Source organism: Heloderma suspectum, chromosome 2 (genome assembly GCF_057233095.1).
Source record: "Heloderma suspectum isolate Gila_16-S chromosome 2, 16-S_ref, whole genome shotgun sequence".
In the NCBI taxonomy this organism is placed as follows: Eukaryota; Metazoa; Chordata; class Lepidosauria; order Squamata; family Helodermatidae; genus Heloderma; species Heloderma suspectum.
The window spans coordinates 164,926,424-164,935,599 of NC_139459.1; the positions used below are offsets into that span (position 1 = coordinate 164,926,424).

General features: G+C 45.5%; 1 long non-coding RNA gene across 1 annotated transcript; it reads left to right on the top strand.

Annotated features, from left to right (window-relative positions):
* Positions 1 to 202: 202 nt before the first annotated feature.
* On the top strand, positions 203 to 8,561 carry LOC146353102 (uncharacterized). The gene is made up of 3 exons (XR_014787385.1): positions 203 to 380; positions 6,648 to 6,790; positions 7,463 to 8,561. It is a non-coding gene; the product is annotated as an uncharacterized LOC146353102 (long non-coding RNA).
* Positions 8,562 to 9,176: the final 615 nt, after the last annotated feature.

Here is a 9,176-nt window from a genome sequence, read left to right on the forward strand (position 1 = left end):
CCCTCTCCCTGATAGGAGGAATCTCTGAGCAAAAGGCATGGCCAAGCATCTAAAGACACCAAAATCTGCATTTCTACGTATTCCATACTGGCTCTTTCCCTTTGCTTCTCTCGTGACTCGGCCTTGTGTCAACTAGCTACCTGCAGGACACATGATCAGGTCCTCCCAAGCTATTGATTGGTTGTTTTGAATTTCCCTCTCTAGGAACTGCCCAACCACCATAGAAATACCTTTGGTTGTGAAGTCTTTTCTTGGTCTCTGACTGGCTGACATGGGGCATCTCTACTCCAGTGCATTTTAAAAGGTTTCTGCTTCAGTTTTAAATGCAGGAGGCAAGACAGAGCCCCAGGTAGCCTCCTTCCTGCCTGTAAGCTGTTTTGGTGAGTTATTCTTTGGGTCCTAATAAGTACATTTCAGTGAGCTAGTTTGATGTTCCATTTTATTTTAAAAACAACTGACCATTTCTGATTGATTTAGTTCTTTTGCCTAGCCTGAGCATTGGTCTTATCCATGTGCTGGACTGCTTGGCAAACATGCTGGCCTGGTTTTTAAGGACTTCAAAGGGAGATCTGGAAAAGGAGCCTGTCCTCCATATATAAAAGCCATAAGTCTGGATTCCCATATGTCCAGGTTCTTAAATATTAAATAAGAGGTATTAAATATGATACCTCATACATATAAGAGGTATTAAATATGTGGGTGGTGGCGGCCTACCACTGAAGAATATAGAGAAAAGGCATCTTGCAGCCTGTCCTACTTCACAGGGTTGGAGGTGGAGACATACCGTTTGTCACATAGCACCTGATAGTATGAGCATAGCTTTAGACAGGGCCACCCTGACTAGAGAAACAACCTAAGCAATCCCTGAGGATGGTAGCATTTTTAAGGACACCAAAAGCAGCATGTGATCTGAGAGGGACCCCTTGCAATGTCAAAAGTTATTATATTGTATTTTTAGGGTTTTAATTTTTGTAAACCACCCAGAGAGCTTTGGCTATGGGTTGGTATAGAAATGTAAGAAATGAAATAAGTGAAAGAACAAGGTGGGGCACAACTCTCTCTGATGGCTTGGGCCAACAAAACATTTTGGCCAGCTCTGGCCTTAGATACTTAGAAAATGCTACCATCCTTACCTCACCCACACAGTCTTCCTTTCTAAACGGATGTACTTCCTTCCTTTCCTCCCCATGATCTGCTACGTTTCCATACTTCCAACCATATTTGCAGCATAGCATTGTTCTTCCGGTTTGGCCTGTGTTGAATAGGCCGACAACAATTATCTATGGTTTTGCACATACCCCTTTCACTGAGGCTACAGATAGATTCCCCTCCCCTCCAAAAGGTGATACATTTTCCAGGCTTTCTGTAGTGCTTTAAAAAATGGCAAAACCTGTTGAACCAGAGATACTTGCTATTCTGAGAAGGTGTTGTATCATTCTAGCCTTCCCCAACCTGTTACCCTCCAGATGTCTTGGACCAACTCCCATTAGCTGCAGCCACCATGGCCAATGATCAGAAATGCTGGGAGTTGTAGTCTAAAACATCTGGCAGGCAACAGGTTGAGGAACGCTGCATTACTGACTCCCAGTTAGATGGCTTCAATTTAAGACATTGAACAGTTCTGGACTGAGTCCCTTGCGCACACCAATTGTTACCTCTGCCATGCTTGACCTAGACCATTAATTTTTAGGTGCAGCTTTCCAATTAATAATGCCCCTACCTTATGCTCTCACTTTCCAATCCACATTGTATCAAATATGCTTATGGGAAAAGTGGCAGGGAACATATATATGCACACATGCCAGCCAGTTGCTCCAATTACAGAAAGGAAGAGTAGGGCTTGCTAGAAAGAAAAAGAAAAACAGGCAGCCATCAGGAGAGGGAGGACAGAAATGAAGCCACCCTTGCTGGCACTGTCAGGAGGGTGCTAAGCACACAGCCAGGCAAAAATGCAGCAGGCTTTGCCAGACATCGAGACAGTGGACACTCTGGGACCTCCTCTTGCAATGAAGCTACTGTGTGGAGCCCAGAAAGAGCACTACCTTTCCTTCCGCGATGTTGTGGGCCTTGCAAACAGCCCCATCCTCTCCCTGATCCTGGAACTGATGTCATGTGGGACTGTTCATATGCTAAAGAAAATTCACATGAAACTTTGAGTCACAGCATGCTCCCCTTCAAGAGAATGGCCCCAGCACCTTGCCATATAGCTCTGTGCTGGGTCATGCTAATTAAATTGTCCTAAATGAGGTAGCCCCAATGCCTTTAATAAAAAAACAAGTAACCACAAGAGTACCACAAGTTTCCAGAATGCCTTGTTATAAAGAATTGCTTTCTGGTGATGATGGCTGGGATGTCCAGCCTGACCTCTGAACTGAGTGTCACGGCTGGTGGCAAGCAGTCAAATCAGGGCTGGCGGCATCACTTGTCAGGGCCCAAGCACTCTCGCAGAGCTCAGCAGCACTGACGCTGGGCCCACCTGCTTGCCCATTCGTCCAAGTGAGGGCTTATCTGGAGTCAGCAGCCATTTAAAACTTCCCACAATGCTCTGCAGTGATATCATAAGGGCATGTGTGAACATTTAGATTTCCCAGGACTCCCTTCATACCTACAGCTGGCTCCGAGTCTGATGTACACGGAGGCTGAGAGCAGCAAGTTGCTCAGAATGAGGATTTAGGCCAGAGTCAGAAGCTTTATAAAGATTGGGCGGAACCCAATTGTCCCCTTCTGTCACTGGATCATTGCTGAGCTGATAGCTGCAGTACTGCTCTCTGGCCATCCACAAGGGCGGTGCTGACACACCATAGAAAGCGAGACACTGACCAACTGCCTCACCTGGAAACCTGATGTGTGCTTGTGTGCTACTGTGCTGCCCCTTGAGCCCCAGTTCGAGACCCCTGGCTCCTCCTCTCACTGTGAAATCGAGAACAGTTCACATTTGGTTGTAAACAGAGTAGACAGAACCATGCGGGTCTAAACACCCCTATGTTATGACCAACTTTAAGAAGAAACACCTGAATGTGCATAGCTACACAAATTAGTGATGTCAGGGAATGCTCAAATTGTTTCTCTCCACAAGGGGCAGTTTCACTCACTCCAGGGAGCACCAAAAGCCAACATGTGTGTGAGTGATTCCCTTTGTTTCTGTGGGTGCGGTGGGTGGGAGGGTGTTGGTCCTTCCTATTAGTTCGGTTGGGACCACCAAGCCGCCATGCCCAGACAGCCATGAAACAGAGGGTGGCAGTTTGCAGGATAAGGCAGAATAGGGAGAGGGGAAATGGAGACGAGGCTATAGCGTGCTCCATATATAGATGCAGATGTGTTTGTGTGTGCCTTCACATACACATGACATGTGTTTGCATATGTGTACATAGGTGTGTTCTTTTGATGTGTGTAGGCAATCCTATATGATGTGCAAAGCTGTATTGCGCTGTATGTTGCTGTAGTTATTGTATATTATTGTATTTTATTATTTTAAGTTTCGCTTTGTGAACCGCCCAGACAGTGTCAGCTATTGAGCGGTATAGAAACGTAATAAATAAATCATAAATAAACATAATTTTTAAATACGTTGTTCCTATGTACATGTACAATTAGGTGTGGTTCAGAAGATCAGCAATGTAAGTACTGTGGCAGATAATGTAGAGGTGAATTGACTTTTTGTGACCACAGGAGTCTACTTCCTCTGATGGGCGACACAGGCCTCCTTCTGATTTGTAAACCCTTACTTCAAAATGTATGCGCACACTGAAGTATACTTCTGTTCCTGCACACCGTGCACAGATCATTTGTGGCTATGTATATGCATATGACCCATCTCAGCCCATGTGTTTTTCATGCGGGCATGTGTGTGCTTTCTGTGTTCTTCTGTGGAAGGATGCCGCTGGGCACAGGCACAACCAACCTGCCTCTTGCAACAGCCCACGGCTGCTGGTGCCAGGAGCTCATCTTAAGTAACATCCATATGCCTCCAGTTATCCCAGGGACGGATCTGCCTCTTCTCCCTGAGACCCACCGGGCAAGAAGAAGAGGTGGGAAAAAAAACCACACTCCAGATGGCCAGAGCCGGCTGTATTTGTAGTACAAGCCTCAGCTCCAACAGATGTGCCAGGACGCCATATTGCAGACACAGATGTAGGAGTCAAGTGCTCTGCGAAGACATTACATCTTCTTTGGGAAATGAATTAAAACACACACACACATGCACACTCATGAGCGAAAATATCGTTCCAACCGCACTGAGCTCCAAGGCAAGAAATCTGCAGCGTCTGTGCAGGTTGGGGAGTTAAACATGTTCCCTTTGATTCCTCCCTCAATACACTCCCCTGCCCCCACGCACAGCTGAATAGAAAGCATTTCAGGGCATTTTGGATGCCATCCGCTCAGGATTTGCAGAGGCAATTAAAAGCGTTAAGAGGGTTTTCTGCAGTATGCAAGCGCTATCGCTCCACCTTGCTCTTGCTTCTAAAAAACTAGCTAATGAAGGATAAACACTTGGCAGGGACAGATCCGGGCATTTGGGCCCAACCCAGACTGTTCAGATATAGCCAATCAAATGATTCCGTGATTTCCATTGTTTAAGTGAGGAAAGATTGAGTTTGTACTGCTGGACTGGGAGAATCAGGAGATCTGGCACAATTCCTGGCTCTGCCACAGGCTTCCAGTGTTGCCTAAGGCAAGACACTGTGCTTTTTACTCCTGGCTGGAAAATATATCAGTGACTCCCAGTGGCAGAACCAATTGCATGTTGTGATTACATCCCTGGAACACGGATCCTATTTCAACCAGTCCTTATGCAGCGATATGATGACCTATCAAATCTAGTGCCCAGACCAGTTTTGGGTGAACTGGATAATGAGAACATCATGATTAATATCCCAGGGACTGCACCCAACCTAGCAGGGAAGAAGGCCTTGGACCCTAAACCATATGTGTGTGCCAGTAAAGGCCTCTTTTCACATTACAATTTAAGAACATAGGATGATGAGTCACTCCCATTCAATGTGAAGAAAAAAGAAGCAATAAATTGTTAACCGTGTGGATAGAGCCCTTATTACTTGTGCACTTGTTCTCCTTTCCCATCTGAAACATGTTACTTTTGTACTTGTTAAATTACATTCTATCTGCCCATCTCTTCAGTTTATCAATATTATTTTGAATATTTAGCCCAGAGGTGTTCAACCTCTTTCAGCCTGAATGTCTTCCGAATTCAGTTTGGAGAAACTCTCAGGGACTTCCAGTGGTGGGTGAGGCTAAAGGCAAAAGGGGTGAGGCCAAAAATATGAACAATACCATCTTATTTTAGCTTAAAGATGTAATCCTATGCATGTTTAGAAAGAAACAAGTGCTACATTTCCCACTATTCCCCAGCCAGTCAAGCCCACTATCAGATACACATGTTCCTTATACTTCCATCCTGCTAGTCACATTTACAACGATTTTAATAAATTTCTATTATGTAGGTCCTGAATTGCTGCTTAGTCTAAAATGGCTCTTTATGCAAGTAATACCTGCTTGTCTCAGGAATGAACTTCTTTCAAATGCTTTGAAGCAACATGACAGGACGTAGTTGCTATGCCACCCAGGCCTTTCCTCTACTAGACCAATTGCTTTGTCTGTTTTCCTCACCTGCCTGTTTTGTAGGATTGTCAGGTATTCTGAGTTTCAGACCCTGGGATGGAAGGGGCAGGGCCTGATAGATCAGGGGGTGAAGCTAGCGATGCCTGTTTGGGCCTGGTGATGGCACCCAGTGGGGCAAGGGGCCAGGCAAAGCCTGGCTATGCCTCAGGGTATAGCCTGCTGGACAAGGGTGGGCGGGGCAGAATAAATTGCAAAAGTGCTAAAGCGAAGCAGGAAAGAGCCTGCCTGTCCCTCTTGATTCTGGCTCCCTGCTCTGAGATGTTAGTGTTCTGACAGATACTCTGAGAGCATCTCTACACCAGCCTAAAATCCCACATTTAAAATGGGGCTTTCTGCTTCCGTTTTAAATGCAGGATCATGAGGGCGTCACTTTACACACGCCTCCTTCCCCGCCTTTCCCCCCTCTTTCCCCTCCTTATCTGAGTCTTCGATATGTTTCATTACACAGCTGTTAGATGGCACTGTGGTCTAGCTCCCCTTATTGCTGCTTTTCCTTTTCCTTGAGGGGAACTCAAGGACTGTAATTTGATAGCTCTATCTCTGGTCTTTAAAAAAAATGGAATAAAGGTTACTTATTGCAGGAGACGCCCTGGAGGTTGACAACAACATCTAAAGGATCCGCAAACTTCCATGAGTAACTAGTCTCAATAGCAGGATAAAAGCTCCATGTGGAGAAGAATGTTAAAATCCTAACACCCAACCACTGCCAGTCCTATTGCTGTGGGTTAAAGTTGTGTCTTCTTTGCTACAGCAGGGACTGTGGAGGAATCACAGGGGGACAAAGGAATGGTGGTCACAGTACTGTACAATAGGACCTCCCCAGTAAAGGGCCAAGTAGACTGGGCTCAGCTCACATGCCAGCAGACACCACTCCACACCACTCAATTCCATTCTCCACCTCATCCTCCCTTTTAAAATATGAGATGCCATTTCTGTTACATCCTTCAGGAGGTAGGGTGGCTTGGTGTCCTCTTTTACAGGTGGCCTGGTGTCCTCTTTCTATTTTGAAGGGCTGTCCAGTCCAAGTCCAGTTGAAAGACAAAGAACCATCGGAAGGGAGAATTCGCAGGCCTTGAAGTTGCCCATCAGCAGCACCTGGGCAGCAGACTGAGCAAGGCAGACAGGTCACCTGGCCCCAGTCTTCCACACTATGGTGAGATGTACTGCCTTTCTATTAAAATTATAATAATTATTTCTGCATTTGCATCCATATGTGTAGATCAGCATGTGCACATTTTATGCAAATCCCTGTCCTCTTTTCTCCTCTTTTTTTGGCACTTCACAAGCGGCTGCCCTATCAGAAGGACAAAGCAGAACCAGTTTCCATTCTGAGTGATAGTAGTCATCATAAGGATTTAAGGTCCAAGCAAGATTTTCTTGTCAACTGTTCAGTAGGCTCCAGAAGCCCATTTCTTTCACTGACGCAGGGGATGGTGGGAGAGAATTAACTGAGTCCTGGGGTCCTCCTCTGAGTAGCCCCCTCCCAACACAAAGATCTTTCCTTAGAGGAGAGGGGGCAGGGTCAGCTTCAGGTGTCACCTCTTCACAACAGTGCCTACTGGTTGAGTCCAGGCGCAGTGCTCTCTTGCCTCCCTCCCTCCCTGCCTCAACCTCCACTTCTGAGTGGGCAAAGCAGCCATGTGATTTTGTGGTGAAATCTGGGTTTCCTTTGGTATGACATTAATTCATTCCCAGGCATTATGGTGGTGGTAAATGCAGGGTATACACTGTGTGAATGCTGCTCCTGGACCTGCCTGGCTTGTTTTGTGGAAGAAGAAATAAATTTGGATCTGGATTGCTAACCTCATTTTCTCCTCATCTATAGCTATCTTGACTTTCGGCATCCATGGAGCATGTATATGCATGCACAGCAACCAGAATCTGTATAGGTCCAGACGACTTCTTTTTGGAGGGAAAATTCCCAATCAGCCTGCACCCGGCGCCTTGACCCCAACCAGCCTGCACCTGGGGTCTTGATCCCAATCAGCCTGTACCTGGGGTCTGATCGATCCTCCTCTCCGCCTATGACATAAATTATTGACATTAATTAAATACTAATGTGGTTAACATTATGCAGCTCCAGAACCAGGGAAAGCTCTGCCCCTCCAGGCACCCTGTCATCCTGTCCGCACCCTCCAAGAAATGAACTTATCTCAACGGTACATAAATATCTGTGCTGGCTGACAATTTGTTTCCAAACACATTTCAGTGCACTACTAGTAGCCTTTACAGCAGTCTTTCCCAACCTATGTGTTTGGGACTTCAACTCCCATCAGCCCCAGCCAGCATGGCCAATGGTCAGGAATGCTGTTGTAGCTTAAAACATCTGGAGAGTTCCATGTTGTGGAAGGCTGATTTAAGTAGTCAAGAAAATACTTGGACACTTGACTAGTTAATTGGCTCCAATGGAAGTTTTCCACCCAATGCAAATAGTAGATGCATGCAGGACCCCTCCCCCAAGATCTGGATCATGAGTGCAACGTGGGCAAAGATTTACAGCCCCCTTCCCCAACCCCAGCCCCAAATGGAGGCAGGGGCACACTTGCTACTTACCTCTTCTTTTTTAAGGTTCATGCAGCTGCTAATTGCATGAATAATGTCATGTGTAGTTTGGCCCAATATGGTCCACTATGATCCAATAATAATGGTCATGTTTTTGAAGAATTAATTTATTAGAACTGCAACAAAGAATAGAAAGACTTATACTAGCTACAAACCAACCCCAAGATAGCTAACTCTTCTTATGAAACAATTAAGTTAAATTCTAAACAATGCTTATTAATTATTATTTATAGCAATATTATGCAAATGTCAATGTATGTGAATGATATTCAAGAGCATTCTTCTTGGCTCTTCTCCTCAAACCCCAGGGAGCCTTCAGTTACAGCATATTTTAAAAATTAAATTAAACATGCATAGCAACTAAAGTAAGCTATTAAATGCATTTATAGTTATGATAAGCAGGCATGTTCCTGAGCTACAGTGACCAGATGCAAAGGGGGGCCCAGCAGGGCTCCTGTAACTTTAATAGTTGTACATAGGAGGAAATGTTGGCATGTCCTGCATGTCATGGAAGGATCACAAAAGCTGTAGTTGCTGAAATCCTTCCTGCAATACAACAGAGGTACAAGACCCCTATCCTCCTTTGGGCCCGGTCATCCTCTCCAAATCGCTTGGTGACTGGTGTCACTGTGTGTGCTCGCATGCCCGCACAACTATGATAATTCTGTGCATGTGTGTGTGCCAGTATGCATGCGTGCACGTGTGCGCCCATGCATGTTTGCTTTCTTTTTTCTGAACTCTGCACCCCTGTTCCTATTTGGAGAGTCCTACAGTCACAGCACATGGTCAGTAGAGTATGTTTTATGCAGTCACCACACTTTGAAAAGGATATTGTAGTAGAGCTGGGAAAAATACATAAAAGGCAAAAGTGAACACGGGACTGAAGCAACTCCCCAACAAGGAAAGATTACAATGTTGGGGCTTTCCAGGCCCAAAGTAGGCATTACTTTCACTGTGTGGCTAACAAGTATGCCTGT